General features: G+C 36.1%; 1 long non-coding RNA gene across 1 annotated transcript in view; it reads left to right on the forward strand.

The window, feature by feature from the left end:
• The first annotated feature begins 4,000 nt into the window (after positions 1–4,000).
• LOC130455104 (uncharacterized) overlaps positions 4,001–25,856 on the forward strand; it is a 40,672-nt gene continuing 18,816 nt past the window's right edge. The window contains exons 1-5 of the long non-coding RNA XR_008913000.1: positions 4,001–4,420; positions 5,001–5,045; positions 11,148–11,243; positions 19,136–19,160; positions 22,507–22,568. This is a non-coding gene — a long non-coding RNA (uncharacterized LOC130455104). The remainder of the gene's footprint in view (positions 4,421–5,000; positions 5,046–11,147; positions 11,244–19,135; positions 19,161–22,506; positions 22,569–25,856) is intronic.

The raw sequence follows: 25,856 nt of genomic DNA on the forward strand, positions 1-25,856 counted from the left end.
TCCTAACAGTATGCCCAACCTATCTTCAGTTTCCACAGATCCCCTTGTCTGTCTCCCTTTGCTGAGTTGAGCTAGACAAGTGACTTACTGTAACTTTTTTCTGAATTTTACAACAGGATTCAGTCTGGTGCATTTTCTAGATCTGCTGGAGAAGCTTGTGAAGCAGTTTGGTTGTATTGCTTCCTCTTACTCCACCATCTTGGCTCCACCTTCTGCTTCATATTTCAATTTTTAAAATGTTGAACCCATTCACTAAGAACTCCCCTTCTCCTCTCTTCCTCATGCCATGTCATTCAGATATCTTCCATTACTATTTGCTCTTTCTCTCTGCTCTTAGATGAAAAGGTAAGCCTTCTTCTTGACTAGGTCATCCCTTCTACATGCACCCTAGATTTCATCCCCTCCCTTCATCTGTAGCAGATTGTCCCGCTATGATCCCTAACTGATCTCACCATCAACCTCTCCCTCTCCACTGCCTCCTGCTGCCTACAAACTCTTAAAAAAAACCCTCATTGAAGTCGATCATCTACATCACACTGGAAGCTAAAGTGGAAGATGGGTTGAAATGAGAAAAGGCTTGAGCAGGGAGAAATTCTTTTTTTCTAAATCAAGATCTGACTGAGATGATGTACTTCTCTTACATAATGAGCTCCAGTGATTCCATGTTCCCTTAGGATGCCTCTATTTGTTGTTTCCAGGTCTTCAGCACCTCTTTTCTTCCTGTCTTTCCTATGCTTTACTCTTGCCCACAAACTCTGCAATCCAATTACTTGCTGTTCCTCACACATGACCCTCCATTTCCTGTTTCCATGTTTTTTTTACTGGCTGTCCCCTCATACATGAAGTGCTCTTCTCCCTCATCTCCACCTCTTAGTGTCTCTTGTTTCCTCTAAGACTCTTCTCAAATCCTTCTTTCCTTAGGAGGCAAAACCTGATTCTTCTAGCTACTAATGCCTTCCATTCTCAAATTGATTTCCATCTAATCTAATCTATCTAAAATACAACATATACCACATATGTATATTGTATTCACGTGGGTTTTTTTACATGTTGTCTATCCCATTGAAATGTATGGCATCTTGAGAGCAGGAACTATATTCCCTGCCCACAGTTTATAACAGTGCCTTGTGTGTAATAAGTAGTTAATAAATACATGTTAATTATTGAGGTAGGAATATGACAGCCCCCCGGACCACAGCAAGGAGGTACCCTGAAGCCTCTGGTTACTGGCTCCTACAGAAGCGCCCTATTCCAAATCACCCTCTTTCTGGCTCCATCAAGATGCATCTCTACCTACTCTAACATAATTCTGTCTGCCAGATCTGGGACCTGTCTTTGTCCCTATCCTCACCCTTATTTAACAACTCTGGTGGAGATTTTGAGCCAGTCAAGGATCAGAAAGCAGAAGAAGAGTTATTTCAGAATCATGTCAGAGAGGTGGTATCCTCCAGAAAGAGGTCTCTGGAAGAAAGACCCATCTGTCTCACCTTAGTTATGGCTCTGGCAATAAGACACACAGAGATGATCCATCTGTAACTCCACTATAATAAGATGATATCATTATGGTGGATAGAAAAGCCTAGGGATGGTGAGATCTTGGAATCTGTCCTCAGACACTTCCTAGGTGTGTGACACCGGGCAGGTCACTTACCCTAATGTCTATCCTTTCCAACTCTTCTACCAATATTAATACTTAATATTGATTCTAAGCCAGATGATGAGGGTTTTCAAAAAGAGATAAAAAACATGATTTTGACTACTAAGAAGACCCAAGTGAAAGGCTTGAAATGCAAATGCATCAATAACTGAGATAGATTTGCCCTCTTTAGAAGAGGAACTTGGCTCTATTTTCTTTCCTCTAAACTTAGAGCAACTAACACTAGCCACTGGGTTGTAGTAAAAAAAAAAATGCAATCACAAGAGCATGACGATATACCACCAAGCAAATAATTTTTAGTCAGTCCTAGACTGTCATCCAACCTGGCTGTGAGCTGATAATAAAGTCGTTTGAGTTTTGATGTGTGATTCAAATTCACATTATTGCCTAAAGGTAGTACTTGGGGTCTTGAAAGTTAACCCTTGGGAAATCCCCTGAGCATCTGTACTGTTGATTAATGTAACCAGCCATTTTGTTCTCGCCAAATGTAGCTTAGAGAACATTCATCTCTCCCTAAGACATTTGACTCTGGAAACAGCAATGAAAAAAAAGTGCAGAAGTTTCAGCTAGCTTTTTCATTTTTTATTCTTTCCTTTGCCTGCTTGGTGCACTAGCCTGACATTTTTCTTTGTTCTTATGGGCATATATCTAGCTTCCTCCCACAGATTTTTTGCATGGCAAGAAGGATACAGACTCTAAACAGTATTCTTCCCCCACAGATGTCAAAAATGCACAGGAGTGCACTGTGTGCCAGGCTGTGGGTGGCAGAGAAAAAAAGGGGCCAAGACACACGCCAAGCCGGAGGGGTTTCACTGTAGTGATAATGTGGTCTTGTCCCCATCACTGCAGCAGTTGTCATTTACATCAATTAGTCCATATTTGATCATTTAGAATACTGGGGGTTATGGGTAGTAGTACAGATGAAACTGAAGGTATGCGTCCTTCACTCTAATCATTCATAGTTTAGAGGATATAGCCTGACAGACAGACGGGAAAATGGCATTTGAACTCAAAGAGAGAAAGTAAATGCCATGTGCAAACTAATAAAACTCTTTGCAACTTTCAATATAAATTTGGTAAGATAAAGAAAGGGAACCAGAGCATTACAGAAGCCAGTATATTCTAGTCCAGGAATACAGCCTTGATGCTCTAATACCCCTAAAAGAGAAATAGGCACTTTGTTAACATGCACTGACTAATTAGCTATCATTGTACTTGGAAACCTAGATTATCATCACCCCCATTTTGTGAAGAAGTCTAATGGCTTGGAAGATGGAGGGAATTATGTAGGCCAGGCTCATCCCTATGAGGAATTTTTTGGTTCTATTTTTGATTTTTAACTATAGCAACTGTTGGTAAAGCTTCGTTCCCAACCATTTCTCCTTACCAGTAAGGCAGATTTATATTTGAAGGAGGAAGGTGAAGAGAAGATATCTGGGCTCAAATAAAACTTAATTTTAAATTCATGGGGTACCAGGTAGATAGATGATGGTAAGTTCCAAGTCCTATTCCACTGAGAGCACAAGACAAATTATCTTACATATAATCAAGTAAATCCAAGATTATAGATTAAACAAAGTTAGAATTAATTCCTACCTGTAGTTTGCCTGAAGGGAAAGAGCTGCTTTACTCTGTCCAGTGTCCTGAGACTCAGTAGTCTCTTTTATTGATTGCTGAAAACCACATTCATAGTAGATCCTCTGACAAAGCCAGCTCACCTGATGGTAGGTAAGCTTTAAAAGGAAAAATAAATAAATTGGATTCCCATTCTCCCCCAATTTCTTTCAGTTGAGACTTCATTTTCAAGCCTTTCCTCCTAGAACCACAAAGTCCAAATACAAAATCAGAGTTCTTGTATGTTCTTTGCCATCTTAAATAATCTGTAGTAAGTGAAAAAGTCTCACTAGCCAGTGGAATATAACATTAACAAATGTGCAAAGATGCTAGTTTAGGGGAATTAATAGCTGTGAAATCAGAACAATGTGAATTTAGTGGTAAGTCTGCCAGTTATGGGACTTTGGGAAAATGGTAGAATGTAAGCCCCCTGAGGGCAGGTACTAATTTTGTGTTTGTATATCTATGGTCTAACACCAGTACTTAGCCCATAATAAGAACCTAATAATTTTTTTCAGTTGGTCAATTTGCTTTGCTAAAGTTTAGTTTTTTTACTTCTAGAATAAAGATAATAATGCTTATTTTTACTCACTCACAAGTTTGTTGTAGAGATCAAATTAAATAGAATGTATTGTAAGCCATAAAGTCCTCTGGAAATCTATTATTATTATTATTATTATCATCATCATCATCATCATAACTGTGTGCCTGACACATAATAAGTACTATATAAATGTTAGCTAGTAGTAGTAGTAATCCAGCTATTATTAATCTAGTCCAAGAAACAGTTTTCATAGGTTGTATTTGTTGCCCAGTTGTATCCAACTCGTTGTGGCCCCATATAGAGTTCCCTTGGCAAAGATAATTTTCTTCTCCAATAGATGAAGGCACATAAAATTTAAGTGACTTACCCAGAGTCGCTTAGCTAGTAAGTGTCTGAGGTCAAATTTGAACTCAGGTCTTCCTGATTCCAGGTCTATCACTCTATCCATTGAAGCACTTTCCTGCCTCAAAGGTATTCAAACCTAAAACTAAACCACCAAGGAAATGAACTAAGAAGCATATGTTGACTCTTCATTTTTCTTTTCACAGATGAGACTTTAAAATTTATTACCACACCCCCCATCAAAGACCAGGGAAGCACCAGAGGTCTGTATGTCTTTGTGTGGAATGGGAAATATAACTCCCTCCTTTTTTCCCTTTTGGACATTTTCTTAGGATAAATCTATGAATCTTTCAGAATGTAAGTCATGTGTTTTTCCATGGAAATATCACAGAAGTTTCTGCTCACATTTCATTGTGCATGTGTTCCTGTGTTTGCCTGCAGTGGTTAGGAGTGATTTAAGTAGCAAGCAAGGGAGCTCAGATTCATTATGATTTCCCATCTTCCCCCCAGGAATCCCATGAGCCTTCTTGGGTCTAGCTCTGAGTCTGTAAGGACAAAATTGGTCATTAGCCTTTTGGGAGTTCCTTACCTAGTTCTTTTCAAATAGCTACAGGTAGGATTCCTACAGGAGCATTTTCATCAAACATAGACTCTAGGAGGTTGAGGAGGGGAGGATGGAGAGGTGAATAAAAGCCAAAGCCTTAGTGATAAACTTTATTCCAGAAATAGCTTAAATGGAGCGTTATAAAGGGATGAGACAGTGAGACCACAATTGTCACTGAAAACATTTCTATTAACTCAAGATAAAATTTATTTCTTGCTCTTTCTTTTTTTGAATGACAGACTCTGGCACCACAAGCTCCCTTCTTATCAACTCCTCTTATTCAAGTGAGTAAATATGAATCCTTTTCCCCTAGTCTTCAAAATTCCCTAAGAAAACTGTGTGTGTGTGTGTGTGTGTGTGTGTGTTGGTGAGGATGTCTCGCATGAAGGGAGTGATTAGAGCACAGGTAGCCTTATCTCCAACCTTGGTGAACCAAAGACCCCATTATAAAACCAATCTAAGCATCCTTGCTGTAAGAATCCCCTCAGAGGGCAGCCAGGCTTAACAAGCATCCCATCTGCATTGCTCCCTCACCCTAGGGCACTGCAATTACTACTAGGGATGAGGGTTGAATTGATGTGATGGAACACAGATGCCCCATAGAGTACAAACACCAAAAGCCATGTACAAGTGAACATTAGTAGACCTTCAATTTAACACATATACACATATACAAAATCTTTCTGACTTTTCCTTCTCATATATATATATATATATATATATATATATATATATATATATATGGGCTCATAGAATTTATTCATTTAAATATAAATAGCTAATGTCTGAGGAAAGCAAGAACTAGAAAATTCAAGAATTGGAGTTTTAGTTACATATAATGAAGGACAATAAGCTGTTATTGAATCAAAGATAAATATTTGCACCTGAAGTAATAATAGGTAATATGTATATAGCATCAATGGACCAGACACTTTACAAATATTTAATTTTATCCTCATAATCCTCCTGGGAGATAGATGTTACGATTATCCCTATTTTATGGATGAGGAAACTGAGGCAATCAGAGGTTAAGTGGCCAACTTAAGGTCACTCAGCTAGTGTCTAAATCTAGATTTGCACTCAGAGTATTCCTGACTCCAAGTCCTGTGCTCTATCTAGCTATCCCATGGAAGAGAAAAATGGCTTCATTTCTGAATGACGTCCCTGTGAAATCCAAATATACCTGTCAATTTATCCATGCTTTCATTCACTCATGGATATTAATGGTTTTACTTTCATTCTAATCAATTCAACCTAAAGGCTTATAATGTGCCTAGCCTTTGCAACAGAAATATAAATAGCCCTAAATAATGAATTGACTAGATATTCTCATTTCCTGGTGGGGGAAGAAATGTTATTCACCAAGAGTAGGAGAGGTTAGAACGAAAAAGGCTGTGCTTCTCTGCTCCGCACACGAATGCTCATGAACAAGCACATGTGTATAGGGAAACACATCCTGTATACCTGTATGTTTACCTATGCTCTCCCCTTCATTGCATAAGCCTTGTCTCAGAACAATTTTTCTTATCTGGGAATACCTATGAGAAATGATGACAGCTGTTCAAAGAAACCTGCCACACATTCTAAGAAGGAATCTAGCTGAAAAATTCTACCTTACCAATCCAAACCATTGCCAGGAATATTCCTTTGTTGTTGTTTTTTTAACAGAAATCATTTTCTCTTCACCATTAAAAGGTGATTCTTAATTTTTCATTGAATTGAGAAGGTATCTTGTTTCCTTTTCTGCCTTCTCGTCCTTTGAAGGGACATGGTGGAAAAAAAAAACTCTGCTTCTTTAGAATTGTATTGTGATGGAAACAGTACAAAGGTGTACCAGGTGTACAGCCACTAACTTAATTATAACATTATAGGAAGGCTGGCAGTAGCTGTGAGCAAACCTATATTACAAGAGAATCCGCCACTACCTGGATTTCTTTCCAGCCCTAAGTACCCTGGCCCCACCCCAGTTTTCCACACAGGAGCTAAGAATCATTTGGAGAACTGCTGAGAGGAGAAAAGTGATAGATTTCCCTTCTGCTTGGAAACCATTTTTTTTCCCCAGAAAGGTTGCAAGAGTGACATCAAGTGGATTCATCAGAAATAACAGCTATAGAATCTCAGAATTGAAGTGGGTTTTTTGATCCAATTCATAATAGAACAGAAGTCTATCATATTATAGACCCAATAAGTGGTCTTTCAGCCTTTGCTTTAAGACCTGTAGGGGATGTGAACTTACTGGCTGCTGAAACAATCCTTAGCAAATTTCCCTTTAGGTTGGCTTCACTGCAACTTTCCCTCCTGGTTATAGTCTTTGGGGCCAACAGAACAAGTCTAATTCCTTATTCACATATCATTCCCCCATGTCCTCGAGGGTAGTTGTCATCTAGCCCTTCTCACCTTCAGTAGACTAAGCATCACTTTTTCCTTCAACCAGTCTTTGTATGGCTCAGTCTCTCATTCTTACATCAACCTGGTTCTTACATCAACTTTTGAACTTGTTCCCACTTTGTCATTTTATTTCCTAAAATGCGACTCCGAGGAAATGAATACAAAATATATATGTGATTTAACTAAAGTAGAATAAACACCTGGCACTAATAGGAGCATCATCTGCCAACTTCTAGGCTTTCCGCCACTCTCAATGGAGCCTAAGATCCAGCGAGCTCTTCTGATTCCCTTGCCAGACTGTTTACTCAAATTGGAATTGTCCTTTACAAAAATTTCAGATTTTATCACATAAACTGTCTTCTAGCTACATCTGTCCCATCCTATACTTGAACAATTAGTATTGTGAACCCAAGTGAAGAAATTTAATTTATTCCTATTAAATTTTAACTCCTGGGACAGTTAGATGGTTCAGTGCATTGACAGCCAGGTCTGGAGATGGGAGGTCCTGGGTTCAAATGTGACCTAAGGCACTTCCTAGCTAGGTGACTCAGGCACAATTAACCCCAATTGCCTGACCCTTAGAGCTCTTCTGCCTTTGAACCAATATTTAGTATCTATTTTTTTATTTAAATTAATTTATTTAGTCAATTTAGAACATTATTCCTTGGTTCCAAGAATTATATTATTTCCCTCCTTCCCTTCCCTCAGCCGACGCACAATTTCATTGGGTATTACATGTGTTCTTGATCAGAACCTATTCCCATGTTGTTGGTGTTTGCACTAGGATGTTCATTTAGAGTCTACATCCCCAATCATATCCCCTCAACCCATGTATTGATGCAGTTGTTTTTCTTCTATGTTTTTACTCCCACAGTTTTTCATCTGAATGTAGATAATGTTTTTTTTTTCCTAGTAGATTCCTCCAAGTTGTTCAGGATCACTGTATTGTCACTATTACATTTGATTGTACCATAGTGTATCAGTCTCTGTGTACATTGTTCTCCTGGTTCTGCTCCTCTCACTCTGAATCACTTCCTGGAGGTTGTTCCAGTCTCCATGGAATTCCTCCACTTTATTATTCCTTTGAATACAATAGTATTCCATCACCAATTGATACCACAATTTTGTTCAGCCATTCCCCAATTGAAGGGCATCCCCTCATTTTCCAATTTTTTGCCTTTAGTATCTATTCTAAAACAAAGATAAGAGCATTTTTTTTGTTTTGGTTCATGTCAACTCCCTAGATATAGGCCATTGTATGCCCAAATGAGTACTTTTTTGGATCCTGACTCTGTCATCCATGACATGAATCAACCTTCCTCACTTTGTGCCATCTTATAAATTTGGTAGCAGAGACAGGGAATTCTAGCCTCTCTTCAAGCCATATACATGACAGTCATCCAAGACACCAATAAAAATAACGACCATCCCAAAGCCATAGAAATCCTTGGGGTAGTACATACATGCATACATCCACGGACCATTCAACCATTTCAGTATCCAACAAAATGTTCTAGGATCTAGTTTATGTCACTCCATTTTCTCCACAAGAATAGTATGAAAGATTTGCCAACTTCTTTGGTGAAATAGAGCTAGGTTATGTTTATGGCATTCCTCTGATGTTCCAGTCAAGTAATACTGTTAAAGGAATAAAAGTAAATGATATTACAGGCTGACATATGACCTGAAGCAGTCATGCTTGTTCTTAGTGATTATTGTTTCTCCTTTTAGCAATTTAAAGGATTAAAATTTTTTTTGATATCTTTTGTTTTTATATTGTCCTCATTTCTAAATATATCTCTTACCCACCAAGCCATTTCACTTGTAACAAAGAATAAAAAAGAAATTAAGGGGAAAACAGCTTCTCTTTTTAAATACTCACCAACCATCTGTTCTTAAAAAGAAGAAGCTTATTAAAAATAAGCTATTCTAGAATTTTTGCCAGGAATCGAAGTCCAAATCAATGAAGATTCTACTCTGCCCTTAGAGACACATTTCTGTCTCTAAGACCTAGGCACCTCTCCTGTTCTTTATGATTCTTCAATGACCACTTACAATAGCTCAGCAATCACATCTGCTACGTTATCCAGCATCCATGGATATACAGGGGGTCACCCAAATCTGCAGCTTTAGGTTGCACTTTGGGGACACCAGGTATAGCTCTCCTGGGTCTATTAACTTGACTTTATTAAAAGGTGCAAAGTGTGTTCTTTTACCTTACAACTTAACTCAGAAGTCAACTCCCCATTTGCTAGAGCTGGTCTTACATTTTTTTTTACATGGTAGAGACAGAAAGAAGCAAAATAGAAGGGCTGAGAAGTTCTGTTTTCCCTTTATCATCTGTTGGCATCTCATCTATGTCCTTCTTTAAGCTTCAACACAGGAAAATAAAAAGAACAAGATCCTTTTCTGGTTTTGTCTCTTATGTTCATGGCCAGATCAAGTAATTTGAGTGTTCCTAATGGTACTCTTAAAGGAGGATGCCCGTTCTGGTCCTCACCCTCCTTCTCTCTGACAATGCATCCTTTAGACCACTTCTCTTGAAAGATTCTTAGCAGGTAAAATGTTGTAGTGCAATCAGGCTCCCTGTCCCTTTCAATATGCTCTGGATGACTTGTAACTTTCATTCTCCAGACATGGTAGTGCTTTGCAGCTGTGAATCGCTGGGAGGATGTGATATTAAAAAGATATGCTTTTGTTTCAGGGAGAACTTGGGACTATTTAAAATACTACTCGGTCTCTCAGATATATCCCAGACCATTTCTGGGCTCTGTTCATGACCTATTCACAGTGTTCAGCTGAAATACATATATTCATAGACTAGCCTTATGGGTTATCCTTTCAACTGCATGTGATGGCCTGGAAAATAGACATTCCTTTCCTATTTGTGTTTGTTTCTGTATTCTGGTGGAATGTTTAGGCCAGCCTTTTGGGGAACTCACTTAAAAGGCTCAGCATTGTTTCAAGACTTGATACAATCAGTACAATGTGATCCAGAAATAGTCCCATTTGAAGAATCTCACAAGCTATAGACAATCTCTTGCACCGGGAATTCTTCTATGTGTGTCTTTTCATTTTAGTTATTAAAAATCATTTCTATTAATCATTGCTTCAACTAATGGCAATAATTCCTTACCCCCAACACAAAAAAATGAAAACAATAAACAATCACAGTTATAAACCACCACCAAAACAAAGAACACCCAGAATAGTGCCATTCAAGATTCCTAAATTAGTCATCTGGCATGATTTTGCAGTCTTGCATATATTTTATCCAACTTCTGACATCACATAATCACACCAAGCAATTAGTAGCATAATAATAATAGTATTTAAAAAAACACTTTAAAGTTTAAGAAACACTTGAAAAACACCATCTCTTTTATATAGAAATTCTATTACAATTCACTTCCCCTTTACAGATGAGGAAACTGAGGCAAAGATTAAGCAACTTCCTCAAGATCACACAGCTAGTAAGTGTCTGAAGTTAGATTTGAACTCAGATCTTCCTGATTCCAAGTCCAGAGCTCTATTTAGGTACATAGTATGTAAAATGCTAAATGTGAAAGATAGAAGACTTGAGAGAAAAATTTGAGTAGAAAAACAACGTCCATCACCTTCTTAACTTTTTCTAATCTCCCTTCCAGACTCTAGATTCATATTCTCAACTTTTTAATTCTTTGCCTCACTGAGGCAAAATACAATTAAATGAACTAAAATTTCTATGCCTAAATTTTAAAAGACTAACTTTTCTCCATTCAAAAAAAAATGAAGGGGATTTTCTTTTTACTAAACAATAAAAGAGGCAGATCATGACACCTGCCTATACAGTCTACCTCACAGAATTATTATGAAGATACGAAATGAATTTGTGTGATTCTCTTTTTTAGGCTATTAAGTGCTATACAAATGCAATATGTTATTAATCTTAATATTATGATGATCTATTTATTCTCTAGTAACACCCCTGAATCATACAATTTCCTTACTCTTTTTAGGTGTGATTTTGCCTGTCGTTATTGCTCTGATAGCAATAACACTCTCAATATTCATTCTGGTAGGACTGTACCGAATGTGTTGGAAAACAGACCCAGGTATGTGTTTAATATTTTTTTGTAGGAAGGAAAAAGGCAAATTATCCTAGCCCTTACCAATTTTAAGTCTCAGGGGAGACAAAAGTATACTACTAGAGAAGAGAAGGAAGGAGAAGTATCATTTCTTGATTGTGAGTTTTGCCCTCTTCTTCACAAAGGGTCAGACAAGAAGCATCCTTACCTTGCAATCTCATACAGGTAAGGAGTAGGGATGTTATGTTGACTCTTTCATATTTAGAGAACCATTGGGGAAATGTTTAAGTGCTTAGCACTACTAAGTGAGATTTTTGTACCTACTTCCCTCTGTGAAAAAAGTATCATTGCTATCCAAACATAATGTATAGTGTGCTAGATGTGGAATGAGAGTTGCCTCCATTTGAATCCTACCTCACATATTTACTAATTATGTGACTGTGGCAGGTACCTTAACTTCTTTAAGCCTCAGTTTCTTCATCTGTAAAATAAAGGGCTTAGATGCAATCCCTTAGGTCCTTTCTAGCTCCAAATCTCTTGATTCTAAAACCAGAACCCAATATTTCAAAAGAATGGGGTTTTCATTTGACATTTATTTTTTAAATATCACATAAAATGGCACCCTTGATACTAAATATTTCATTGAAGAAAAGCCTACCAAACCATTGTCAGATGTATAAAATCAATAACAATTATTTTTATAAGACATACAAAACCACAGTGTTCTTGGCTCTGCCGGCTGGTGAAGTGTTACTAGCTAGCTCACAAATGCAGTTCCTGGGACTAATCAATGATTATAGGGCACACAAATGGTTTGAGGCATGAACAGGAAAAGTCCAAGTTAAAATTGTGAAGGAAAAGCAGCCATATTCATTTCAGCTCTCTGTGGGAAAGAAGAAGAAAGCAAATCAATCTCCCTCACCCTGTTAAGGAAGAATGTAGGAAGGGTCCTGAAGATCACCTAAATTTCCTTAGAAGGTTTCCAAGAGGTGGGGGAGAGAGCATTTTCATGAATTAGTTTAATTTCCTTTACCTTCTAAACCATCGGTTCTGCCTTTTATGGGGAATCAAAAAACCTAGATAAAGCTAGTGGGTATTGTCAGTATGTGAGCGAAGAATCAGGAGCTGAATTCATCAGTCAAAACATTTTAAACTGACGAAGTAGTTTTTCATTTAAGAATCTAAAAGTAAGTTATCTGGAAAGTTAATTTTTTCCCTGTGAATGAGGACGTTTGTCTGTGGGTGAGGACTCTCAGAACAAAGTCCAAAGAGAAGCAGCAGCTTAAAACCAAGGGCACAAAAACAAGCTTCTCATAGGTACCTGGATAATCACCAAATTAACCAACATGGTCTGAATGATGTTCAATTTGGAGAGAAAAAGCAAAAGTTCCAGCATGGTTATCATGGTACCATTGCCATTAAACACCAGGAATTAATAAACCCTTCAAGAATGTGAGTGAGGTTTCTCAAAAAAAAAAAAAAAGGAAAACTCATCCTATTAGCTCCCTGTAAGAGTTGAGGATGTGGGATGGGGAAGGTAAGCGCTTTACTTGAAATCAAAAGATTTTAGCTCTAGTCTTGATTCACCATTTGTTTTATGACCTTGGGAAAATTGTTAAATTTCTCTGGGCTTCAGTTTCCACATCTATAAGATGGGAATAACTGCCCACAGGGGAAAAAAGATTGGACATGTTCTACCTGAACCAAGAGGACACAATTGTGAAAATTACGATTAGATTTAGGCTAAATATAAAACTAACAATAAGAATTGTCTATAAGTGGAATGTCTTAGCAAGTAGTAAAGATTTGTAGGGACACAGAAATTAAGTTGAACCTGGATGACCATTTGCCATGGATTTTGTAAAATTTTTGTTAAAAAAATAAAAAAGAATGAGGATGACTACTGAACCCTGGGACAGATAAGTAGTGCAGTGGACACTGATGTCAGAAGGACTCATCTTCCCAAGTTCAAATCCACACTCTGACACATACAAGCTATGAAACCCTCAGCAAGTCACTTAAAGCTATTTGCCTCAGTTTCCTCATCTGTAAAATCAGCTAGAGAAAGAAATGGCAAACTATTTCAGTATCCTTGCCAAGAAAAATTGAGATGGGTTCATGAAGGGTTGGACATGACTAAACAATAACAACAGAAGATGATCCCTAAAGTTCTCTTTGGCTCTTGGCATTCTACTCTTCCTTTCTCAGAGGGGATTCTAAGTATATCAAATGAGATAATTCATGCAAAACTGCTGTGTGAACTATGAATGATAACAAGATTCTCAGAGCCTACCAAAGGGCCTGGAACATAGCAAGCACTTAATGAATGTTTGTGAACATTCATCAAACTGTGACAATGCATATGTTATGATATAAATGGTTAAAAATGTCAATTTTCAATTGTAATGGTGAGAAAGCCAATTCAAATGAAGAAAAGTATTTATGAACATTTAAAATCAATGAGTAAATGGTTCAATTTGAAAGGAAGCTATTAGAAATCTGGGTATGACATATCTACACTTGTGAAAAGTATAATTAATGAAATTATAAAATTATTAGAAGACTTGATTTTTAGAATAGTTGACTTCTGTGAATTAGAAAGAAAAAAATTAATCTTTATAGTTTAGTTTGTATTATTTCTCTGTAGTGAGAATCAATTATTTTGAGTTGTTTTATTTTTCCTTTTTTCATTTGGACTATAATCCTCCAAAAAATCTTAGTCCCTACCTCATCTTGGGATAGAGGTGACTCTGGGTTCCTGAAAGCTTTGTCTGCAGAGCACAAGTTTCAGCCATACTGGAGAAACTTCAAATATGGCTGTGACAGAATCAGTCATTTTTCCAAAGACCAACTTGATTAATTTCAGAGAGGTACAGAACCAGTGGTCTGGCCATATGCCAATTATTTGGGCCAGTGGGAGAACCATAGCAACTAATCAAACCAAGAAATCACAAATGTCTCTCAGTTTTTGTGGCCCCCTTCTACTTCTGTGGTGATGGTGAGAATCATAGTGTTTTAAGACCAAGGAAAATTTCAGTTTGACTTCTGGTACTTGAAATGTGAGATACCTGTAAAATAGCCAAATATATTTCTGGAAGAACTAAATCATATCAATCTTGACATTCTTACATGATCACATAAAAGAGAAAGAAGTTGTAGCTAAATGAACTCATTGGGTTCTTAGGTACCCTTTGGAGAAGTTAAAAAAGAAATTGGTACAGTGGGATTTATGGTATTATAAGAAACATTTAGCATAATAATCATATGTTCTCATACTAAATATAAGTATTTATAAAAAGGTTACTATGAAAAATAATTGCAATTTATGCACCAGTGAAGGAAAGGAATATGTCCAAAGACATGTATATTATAAAAAAAAAGACTCACACCTCTATATCATGAACATTGTATTTTTTAAAGGGCAGGTAAGTACTATTTATAGAATGCATAAATAATATTACATGGAACAAAATTGATTTTATTTTGAAAGACAGGAAAATGCCTTTTATTGGTATAGGAATTATGCCTCAGTTAGTTTTGTATAGTCAGACCATTGACTTGGAGCTAAAATCAGAATGTTATTTTTTTTAAAAAGAAGGAATAAAGAATAACAATTAGAAATGAGAAAAATATATGGAGTGCAAATAAATTAAAAGGTAATTGAAAATAAAATATATGAAATAGACAACAGAACTGACATTGATGCCAATTATAACAATTTTATACAGAACTTAATGTAGATTAATTATTACCACAAGGAGATCAAAAAGGTTAAGCTTAATTAAAAGACATCTGAATTATTTTTTTAATATGGAGAGAGAAGGTTACCAAAGGCAACACTGGATTAGAATATAAACTCATCCATCAAATTTTATGAAGAATGATGTATAATTATGAATGGTATCACCTCATACAACAGAAAAAGCAACACAGTATAAAATCAGTTTAAGGCAACTGTGGAAAAATCCTAATTAGTCACTCCGAGGGCATTCAACAATGAAAAGTTTACCACCCAGTTGTTCCCCTGGGTAGAGGATAGATCTCAGAGAGTTCCTTCCAGATGTTCCATTTTTTTAAAGGTGACCCAGAGAAGCCATTTCATCATTTCCCACTAGCTTCAGGATTTTATGATGAATCCATGTCTACTGGATATCCTTTCTCCATTATCCACCCTTACCATCTTCTTTCAGCTTTTTTTATGTGATGTCCTTTCTCATTTGACCATGAGTTCTTCAAAAGCAGAAACTGTCTTTTGCCTTTCTTTTTAAATCTAGATCTTAATAAATGTTTATTGACTTTTTCTCCATCAAGAGTGATAGATTCACTATAACTGAAAGTAACACCACAGTCCCTGAAGTGCTCTTAGAAGAGGAAGAAATGGCACTAAAGAGAACAAAGATAAGAAAAGCAGCTATATTGGACAAATATAGTGAAGGGAGATTATACTGGAGGCAATACAACTTTGAGGGTATTAAAGAACTGTGTATAAGTTATCTAAAGGAGAAGACACCAAAAGCATTGTAAAAATATTGAACCTTGGTGATTATGGGGGTAGAGAGAGGGGGAAAGGTCAAGAATAAGTACATCAATGACTATTGACCTACATGCTTCCTCTCCAATTTATAAAAAGACTTTATCAGAGTAATCTAGACATAAATTGAAGGCACCCATACCCATTAACAAGGGGACTAAGATGGAGCAAGAAGTAATATGGAAAGATAAGTAATATTCAATAATGGACCATCTTATTTTGCAACATAATGGTAGATATAGCAAGGACATAAGATTCCTTTGTGTTTCTTCTTTGTTAAAAAGCTTTTAAATGGAAAAAATTACTTTGCAAGATCTTTTATAGCAACTGTCTCCCATCAAAAGACAGAGATCATTCAGGATTCCTTATAAGATGTTATAATAGAATTAGTCCTGTTCTATGATAATTGAATAAGCCTCAGGTGAGGCATTAATGCTCACCAAATGTATTTTAATTATTAATTAACTAATTAATAATTAATTTATATTAATTTGCCACAATGGTAGAAGAGACGTGGTGCATAGTCCAGGTCAAAGAGGAACTTTGGGGGTAGCTAGGTGACTTAGTGGATAGAAAGTAAGGCCTAGGGTACGAGATTCTGTGTTCAAATATGACTTCAGACACTTCCTAGCTGTGTGACCCTGGGCAAATTACTTAACCCTTGTTGCCTAGCCCTTACCCCTCTTCTGATTTTGAACCAACATAGTATTAATTTGAAGATGAAAGGTAAGAGTTTTAAAAAAATTCCCTGTTGATCATAAGGTCCTCTTGATTCTTTTATTTGTAAAGGATATTATAGTAACCAAATCAAACTTCAGGACTTTAAAGAGCCTCCAAACAGAACTCAAAAGAGATTGATGTGTCTAAAGACCAAATGGATGAAAAATGCCTCTTGTCATAGACTAATAGACAAATATCACAGCAGGCCAAAAGTTCCTCCTGGCTCTTTAATACCAAGCAATGAGGAAGTTCTGTCATTAGTCTAAGTCTTTAAACCTTGACTTAATCAAGTTTCAAGAATGGTTTCAGTATCTTATAAGGAAAAAAGTAGCCTATTTTTCAGAGAACTAAGGAATTACTGTATTGCTCATAACCTAATAACCCATAGATCCCAATAATAGATGTATCTGGGATAGAAAATATAGATAGAAGGTGATCTTGGCCCAGAGTTGGACAGAAGAAGTTGAGCAGTTTGGATAATGTTCAGAAATTCTCATCCTATCACCTCTTTTTTCTAACCCCAAGCTTTCCATGTGAGCATAAGACCATTTTTCACCACCGCCATTTTTATTTTGGATGCTTAATGAATCTTAACTGTGAACTATTGCCCCTGAATACCTAAAGTTGAGCATCAAAAGTTGAGTAATAGAGTAGTACAGGGTGAGGCGCCATCAAGCTATAACACAAAACCAATAAGTCAATTAAGAACCAAAGAAGAAGTCAATTAAGAATGTAATTAAAACATTTTTATATCAGGAAGAAAAAAGGGGAAGCTCCCATGGCAACAATGAAAGATGAACAGTGCTCTATTCATACCTGACCTGTAGAATGTCAGGACAGACTGAGCAAGGTCTAGAGTATGTTGAGTGGAATTGATGTGCTAAATTTTGGGGAGAACATGGGCAAGATTCTCAAAGGAAAGGCAGAAATGAGCTATCATCTGAACCATTGGAGGGAGCCAACAAGCCAACAACTATATAGATGCAAGATATATGGAGATAGATAGATATGAGAGAAAGACAGAAATGTATATATTTATATCACGCTGTGGACCTTTTGACAAAGAAATAGTTATTTTAGAAAATATAATCACAAATATGCAAATTTAGTGCATCTCCAGCATGTGGGAGCATAATTTCCCTTCCCCTTTATACCCCCTCCATCTTTGGGGATAGGAAGAAGATTATTATGTATGTATGTATGTATGTGTGTATATAGAGAGATATATATAAATGCAAATGAATATACACATACATATATAAACACGGCTGTGTGTGTGTATATATATATATACATATACATACCTATGTATCAATACATAGACATACCTAAATGCATGCATGCTATACATGATATAAATGTGAGATATAGATGTATATCAGCTAGGTGGTACAGTGGATCAAGTACCAAGCCTGGAGTCAGGAAGTTTCCTCTTCATAACTTCAAATCTAGCATCAGATATCTATAAGCTATATGACCTTAGGCAAGTCACTTAACCCTGTTTGCCTCAGTTTCCTCATCTATAAAATTATTTGGAAAAAGAAATTGCAAACCACTCCAATTTCTTTGCCAAGAAAACCCTAAATGAGGTTATAAGGAATCAGACAGAACTGAAAAAGATGACTGCCCACATTTATATTTTATATATACATATATGTATACACATACACATTTATATAGTATATATGAATATATACATATACACACATTTATATTATAGGAGTGATAGAGAATGAGGGAGAAGGTTTACAAAAGTCAGAGGCTTGGAAGGCTATTTCAATATTGTATATATGGGAAGGAAAGCACTTAATGAAAGAAGGAATAAGGCTACATAAAGGTCCTTGTCGATTTGGATGTGGTAAAATTGAGTGAGGTCCAAAAAAAAGGTCATTTTGAAAAATAGCCAAAGAAAACCCTCATAACAGAATAATTGAGAGACCAGATGTCTGTGAAACATGGAGACCCAAGCAAGGGACGACTCCAGTTTGGCAATATGTTTCAGCTAAAACTAAAATCCACAGACGAATCCCAGGACACATGGAGATCTAGCCACAGCTTGGGTGACGTTTCTGTGGGGCTAGTTCCGACCCTTGCCTTGAGAGATAATTACAAGCAGGAGTTTGTGGTACTGCTGCTCTACAAAGACTATGATTTGCATCCTGAGTAAGAGAAATGCACAAAGGAGAAAGTGGAAAATCCAATTCCCCTCTCTGGAAAGTAATTTAATCCATTGTTCCTGGAAGCCCTAGAGTGACATTAGATATTTGTAGAACCTGCCATAATGGGCAGTATTCTCATACAGCTGCGTGGAAGCATAGGGCCCCCCAAAAACTCAGAATTCTCTTAATTATTTGGGAATGAAATTCTCTGGATCTGACCTGATCAGGAAGACCCCAGAAATTCCAGTATGATTGGTAAGCAATTCTAAGGCAATGGTTTATGGGGGAAAAGAAACCATAAGTTGGCTCTAGGACCAGCAATACGGAATTCTGAAGCCACACAGCATCATTCCTTGGACATTGGAAACTGTTAATAAAAGGTTTTGTCATTATATTTTATTTTGTCTTCCTACAGACAGGGATTGGACTAAAAATTACTCTTAAAAGTTTCCTTCTAGATAGAAAATTCTATGATTCAAACATAAACTCTCTACTGTATTTTATTCCAGGTACACCAGATAATGGAACTGACCAGTAAGTAAAGCCATGATTTTTTTTTTCCTTAGGGACATTTATAATGGTGGATTGATAGGCATTGGCATGGGGCTATAGAAAGATCATTGGCTTTCTAGATAAAGAACCTGGGTTCCAATTCTGTTTGCTTCATTTACTTGTGTGGTGAACCAGGTACATTATTTCATTTTTTTTTAATTCTGTTTCTTCATCTATAAAAAGAGAAAGTTGGGCCATCAGTCAATAAACAATTGTTAAACATTTATTAAGCACCTAGAATGTGCCAGACACTGTACTAAGAACTGAAGTACATGGCTCCTAAGTCTAAGGTACAATAGGATCTCATTTTATAGGACCAATACATCTCAAGACTCTTCATGGGGGGGGGGGCAGCTAGGGAGCCCAATGGATTGAGAGTCAGGCCCAGAGACGGGAGGTCTTGGGTTCAAATCTCACCTCAGCCACTTCCTAGCTGTATGACCCTGGGCAAATCACTCAACCCCCATTGCCTAGCCCTTACCACTCTTCTGCCTTAGTACCAATCCCCAGTATTGATTCTAAGATAGAAGGTAAGGGTTTTTAAAATATGTATATTTTTAAAGACCCTGAAAATGTCACATAATACTAAATAATACTACATAATATTAACCCAAATAAGCATTTTTTATCAAAAAATACCTAGACACTTTTTGAATTTCTTGGGCTTATCAGAGCTATCAGCATCACTACTCTTGTGCTTCGGGGCCATTATTAATGACCAAAGAACATTAATGAAACAAAAAGAAGCACTTCTCTCACGCTGGCATGACTTATTGCAAGTAAGAACTCTGGACAAAGACTGATGATGTAGGAGCTGATGTTTGGCTCAAAACAATGTAATGACTCATTCTAATGTTTCTCAGAGTGAGAATGAATATGATTAGGTGAACTGCTACAAAATTTTAAAGTAATTAAATATTTTTTTTATTTTCTATATTTTCTTCCTTTATTTTTAATTGCAAATTGCCTTTACCCAAATTTCATATCTGTTGAGTTCATGTAAAAGAAGGTCCTGCTTCATTCTCTAGATTCAAGATCCTATTGGCCTATATTTTTAAAGTATGTCAGAAAGAGATGAAGTCTTTGAAGTTTACAGACCCAAAAGTAACCACCAAATCAGATATTTACTAGTTACAATTATAGGCTAGTTATTTAATTTCCCTGAACCTCAATTTCCTCATTAATAGGATAAGAATAATAAAACTTGTACTTCCAGTCTTAAGGGAAATGATGTTAAGGGAAGTGCTTGGGAAACCTTAATAGGTTGTAGAAATGTGAACTATGTACCTCTCTTTTCAAGAGAAGTGCAATATAGCACCAAAAAAAAATTTTATTACGTAGCTAGTATGTGCCTGGAATGCTTCTAGCTTCTGGGGATATAAATAAGAAAAAGAAAAATAGCCCTTGTCCCCAAGTTGTTTATTTTTTATATAAATTTTAATATAATTTATTTATATTTTATATGTATATAAAATATAATTTAATATAATTTTAATATAAATTAATATTTATATTAAAGGAAGGCAATATACAAAAGGATGCAGGGCAGAAAGGACATAAGTGAATAGAAAGCCTACTTACTACATAGGGTTTGGCAGACTAACAATTAAAGATACATGGAAATTCTATAGAGAAAGAGTAATGATGTTCAAAGAGGTCTTGCTGTAAAGGGCAGAATTCAGGGATGCTATTCTGGGTTGGAACATATTAAGGACATCCCCAAAAAAATATATTTTGAGAAAAAAAAGAAATTTCTAAATACTTAGATACCCCATAAAAGAGAGAAGGAAAGGGAAAGGGAAAGGGAAAAGGGAGAGAGAGACAGACAGAGAGAATTTGCTATAGTAAAGAATATTCTAAACTTTGATTGGATTTCCAGATCTTACACTTTTATTGCTGAGTTGCCCTGAACAAATCACTTAACTTCTATGGGTCTCAGTTTCCTCATTTATAAAAATAGAGGGTGAATTCAGTGATTGTTAAGATCCCTATCTCCTTTCAATCTACGATCCCATGAGCTATAGCACAACTTGCCCAAAGAAATTTGCAGCCTGTAAACAAGACTAAACTGAGCCCTGGGTGCCTGCTTAAAGAATAATTGTACATGACATTTTGAAGCTGACCTGCATGGCCTCATCCCCAAGAATGACTGGAACTGCAGAGTCTTTGTTAAAAATGGCAAAATAGTTGGAAGCAAATAGTCTGACCATTAGAGCCAAGGTGAGAGAGAAAGAGAAGACCTAATTATTTTTAAAGGCAAATAGGAAACCCCACTTTGAATATACACATGCATTTAGGGGGAGTTGTATTAACCTCAACCTAGAAAGATGGAAAGTTGTTGATTTTTTTTTTAATAAGCATCAGAAACTTTTAAACATTTCTTTTCCACTCTGCCTCACCACATGAAGTGAGAATAGAGAATTTGGAATAAAGATAGGAAGGGAAGAGGGGAGAAGAGAACAAGGATGGGTATCCCTTCCACATTGCAACTTTCCCCATCTCAGTATATTGATTGTCAGAATTGAAAACAAATGGGAATTTTGGAGTTTTTTGTGGAAGCCATGGAGGACACGCAAAGGCCAGCAGACAGCAGAGAATAAGTTTAGAAACTGTTTAAACGATGACCAAATACTTACCACAATTTTTACAATAAGGTACTATAAACACCCCAGGAAAGAAAAAGAAAAAAATTCAAATTTTTTCTTCGAAAAATTGTACATTTTCAAGATTGCAAGAGTGTTGTGCCCATCACCCCTGCAATGTAGAAGGGATAGCTGTGTTTATTTAGCCCCTTCTATGTGTCAGGCATTATACAAAGTGCTTTAGAAATAATATTTAGAAATATTGTCTTCTTTGTCGATCAAAGCAACGCTGATGAGAAAACTCAAGCAAACAGAAGTTAGGTAATTTGTTAGGGGTGGGGCCACATGTCTAAAGGTGTCTGAAGCCAGAATTTATTCAGTTCTTCCTGAATCCAGGTCCAGCATTTCATACATGTGCCAAGTACTCATACAGTACTCAGGTCTGTAGGAACATTTCTCTCTCCTGTACTTTCTATCTCAGTACTGGAGATGTATTTAATGCATTTATTCTGAAAGGTTCAAGTTGGTCTTTCTTTGCTGTATCTCATGGATATTTTTTAAAACAATCTATTTGGTTTGGGTGAAAAGGAGAGTGAAAAGACTGTGTATGCATATATGAATAAACATAGTGTTTACTACAGACATAGACAAGTAACTATTTTTTTTAATTTTTCTTTATGCACTTTTTTCACAAATAAATCATGCTAATTACTTTGGTACTAACTTAATCTTTCTAATATTAATAGGCCCCAATCAGATAAAGAAAGTGTTAAACTTCTCACTGTCAAGACAATTTCTCCTGAGACCAGTAAGTACCTTTTTATTGTATAGAAGCAGGATGTTTTACTTAGATTTTGGTAATGTAAAAATGGCATGAAAACAGCACTTTATTAGAAACAGTCAAGTAGGAATTCCAATAACTCGAAAATCATTTTAAGGGAAAATGAGGCATGGGGATACCCCTGCCTAATGAAGATACTGGACTAGATGACCTCAAAATGTGTTTCCAGCCCTGCTAGAATAAGAAGAAGCGGGTGGGATGAAGAATGGGAATTGACTTAAAGAATTTCTAATACCAATTATGTCAGGAAGTATATAAGTCTAGAAACAACTATATTTTTCAAATGTTTAAGCATTTACCCTTTGGGGAAGCAAAAAAAAAAATCCAGAATGGAATCCAGCTTATTAACTCTCTCATTAAATTTATTAACATGTATTAATTGCCTACCATATGCCAGACTCTAGAGAATGCAAAAAAAATATGAAATAGCTCTTTCCCTCAAGAGAATATTGTTAAGCAAATCTAAAGTAGATATGAAATATTTTGAAAGAGAGAATAAGAGTTAACTGAAGATTCCAACATAGGTCTTCTGCAAGAGATGGTGCTTAGGTTGAGCCATAAGTAGGGATTCCAAAAGCAGAAGTGAAGAACAGACCATGGGACAACCAATCTATGCAAAATTCAGAGAGATGGGAGATGCAAAGATCAGTGATCCAGTTTGAATAGATCATAAACATGAAGGGGAATAATGTACAATGTTGGCTGAAGCTATACAATGAAGGATTTTTTTTTATTTGATCCTAGAGGCAAAAAGGACCTTACAGTAGGTAGAGCAAAACTCAGGAGAGAGACAAAAGTTAAGAAGAAATCTAGGAATCACTTTGTTGGATTCTGCATTATCTACAGAACTACTTTTCACAACTGAGAAAAAATATCTGCAACTCAGAGATTATACGCATTAGTCAACGTTTATATTTTTTCTTTGGAAGTTAGGAATGATTGCCATCCTTGATCAAGAAACCTTAGTTCATACTAAAATTCTCCAATACATTTTAAAATCTGACTTTCTCTCAGAGTTTTAATATATCAGTCATTTAAAGTAAAGCAAAATTGTGTCAGAATAATCTTTAGATATAGGTTCATTTGGGGGAAAATGTATTTGCCCTTAAACTGAAATTTTGTGAAACTAATAGCTGAATAGTCATGTATTAGTCACTCAAACTCTCTCGAAGAACCAATTTCTAAACTGAGGGTGATAAAAACACCATACCCATGCTACAAGACTGCTGTTAGGATTAAATGAAACCTCACATATAAGTCACTTTTCAAACCTTAAATTTCAGTTATTATTATTGGGAAAATTTGTCCTCAGATTTTTTAGGTCTAGAACTCTGAGGATCCAGAAGCATGACGAAGTATAGAGTTCTTGTGTGCTGAGTATGGAGTGGAGGAATACTTTAATGGGGGGTTATGGAAGAAGAGATGTACCAGAAAGGAAACTAATCCCCTGTATTCATCTCTTCCTTCTGAATTTTTCTTCTACAAGTTTACTCTGAGCAAATTGTCTTTTCTTATCTAGAAATGTGATTTAGCCTTGTTCCATTGCCAAACTTATAAACTCTGATTTTCTGTTTGTAACCTCAGCATTTAGAACAGTGCTTTATACATAGTAAGTGTTCGATAAATTATTTTACCTCCTCATTCAAGAAAGAAGTGTGGTGATCTGGGTTTAGCTTCAGTGCTCTATGCCTCTCTAATATTCATTATGGGACTAGGTCAGAGTGTGAGCATCTCTTGGTAGCTGCTCTGTCCTCCCTCCTCTTGCCCCACTTCTCTCACACATCAGAGGCCAGAGATTTAATCAGCTATACCCTCTACAACAATAAATTCCTTTTTGTTCTAGAGGAAATATAATTGTTTTGGGGTCCACATAACCCATTCCTCAGCTAGTTTACAGAATGTATTTTAAATTAAAAGTTATTAATACAATAATAATAGCCAAGAGCCCCTAGTTAGAAAACTTACTAATACATGGACAGAGATTTAGCTCTCTACCCTAATTGAAATTGTGGATATTTCCAGCTAACTAGTCTACCATGTTCTTTTTCTTGGCATGACCTAAGTAAACAGATGTGCAATAAAAGTCTTCATGACTTACCATGAGCTTTTAATGGAATTAAATTAAAACAATTAATAATATCTATAAGTAAGTGAAATTTTGTTTAAATTAAGAGGCATTTAGTTGGAAAATTAAGTCATTCCTTCTTTTCATGGGAAAGTTAGATAGATATCAAAGTGGATAAACCACAGGGCTTGAATTTGGGAGGACCTGTATTCAAATGTGGCCTCTAATACTAACTAGCTATAAGATCCTGGCAGAGGCACTTAATCTCTATTCATTTCAAAGTCTTCATCAATCAAATGGAAATAATAATAACACCTACCTCTGAAGATTGTATGCCATATAAATGTTAGCTACTATTCTATTCTATACTAATCTATTACTAATGTTCCTACTGAACTGAGACTACTGTAATCAAATCTTTTATTTTGACCCCTACATACTACATTTCAAGCTAATTGATCCAAGAGCTCTTTTTTACCTACTTTTTTCCTACCCATCCACTAAAAAGTCACAAATTGGAATGCCTCTAAAAGCCTACCCTATTTTTGAGTTCTGGGTGGGTATATTTTTCAAATTAAAACACACACACACACACTTTTCCTTGATGGTTTTCTGCCCCAAAACAAATAAATTTATCTTTTCTAGAAATATAATCAGAAAAATTAACTAAATTTTCAGACAGAAATTCATAGGCTTCTTTCAACAGAGAAGTTTTGCAACTTCTTGTATTAAAATGAGCCTATAAACTATATATATATATATATATATATATGCATATATATATGTAGTGATGAGATAGGGTATGATAATGTGCATGTTCATAAGTGAATTTATTAAAAATATTTATTGAGCTCTAATTATGTGCAAAGTACTATGCAAGGTATATTGGGTGACATAAGGATAAATTAGACATGTTCCCTGCCTTTAAGAAGCAAGGACAAGTCAGTTGGGGGGATGGAGAGGAAGAGATAGGATATGTACAAAAATAACTGTGATAGAAGGCAGACTGTGAAACATGCCATAAGAGAAATGAGAGGTGTGGGTATTCAGTTGAAAGAAAAAATCATGTCCATGCAGTCATGCTTAATCATATCTCCACCCACTACCCTCAAATGGAATTGGCATTTGATTTGAGCCTGGAATGATGGGTAGATTTTTATATAAAGGTATTACAGAGGTGAAATAAGAAG

Source organism: Monodelphis domestica, chromosome 6 (genome assembly GCF_027887165.1).
Source record: "Monodelphis domestica isolate mMonDom1 chromosome 6, mMonDom1.pri, whole genome shotgun sequence".
NCBI classification, from domain to species: Eukaryota; Metazoa; Chordata; class Mammalia; order Didelphimorphia; family Didelphidae; genus Monodelphis; species Monodelphis domestica.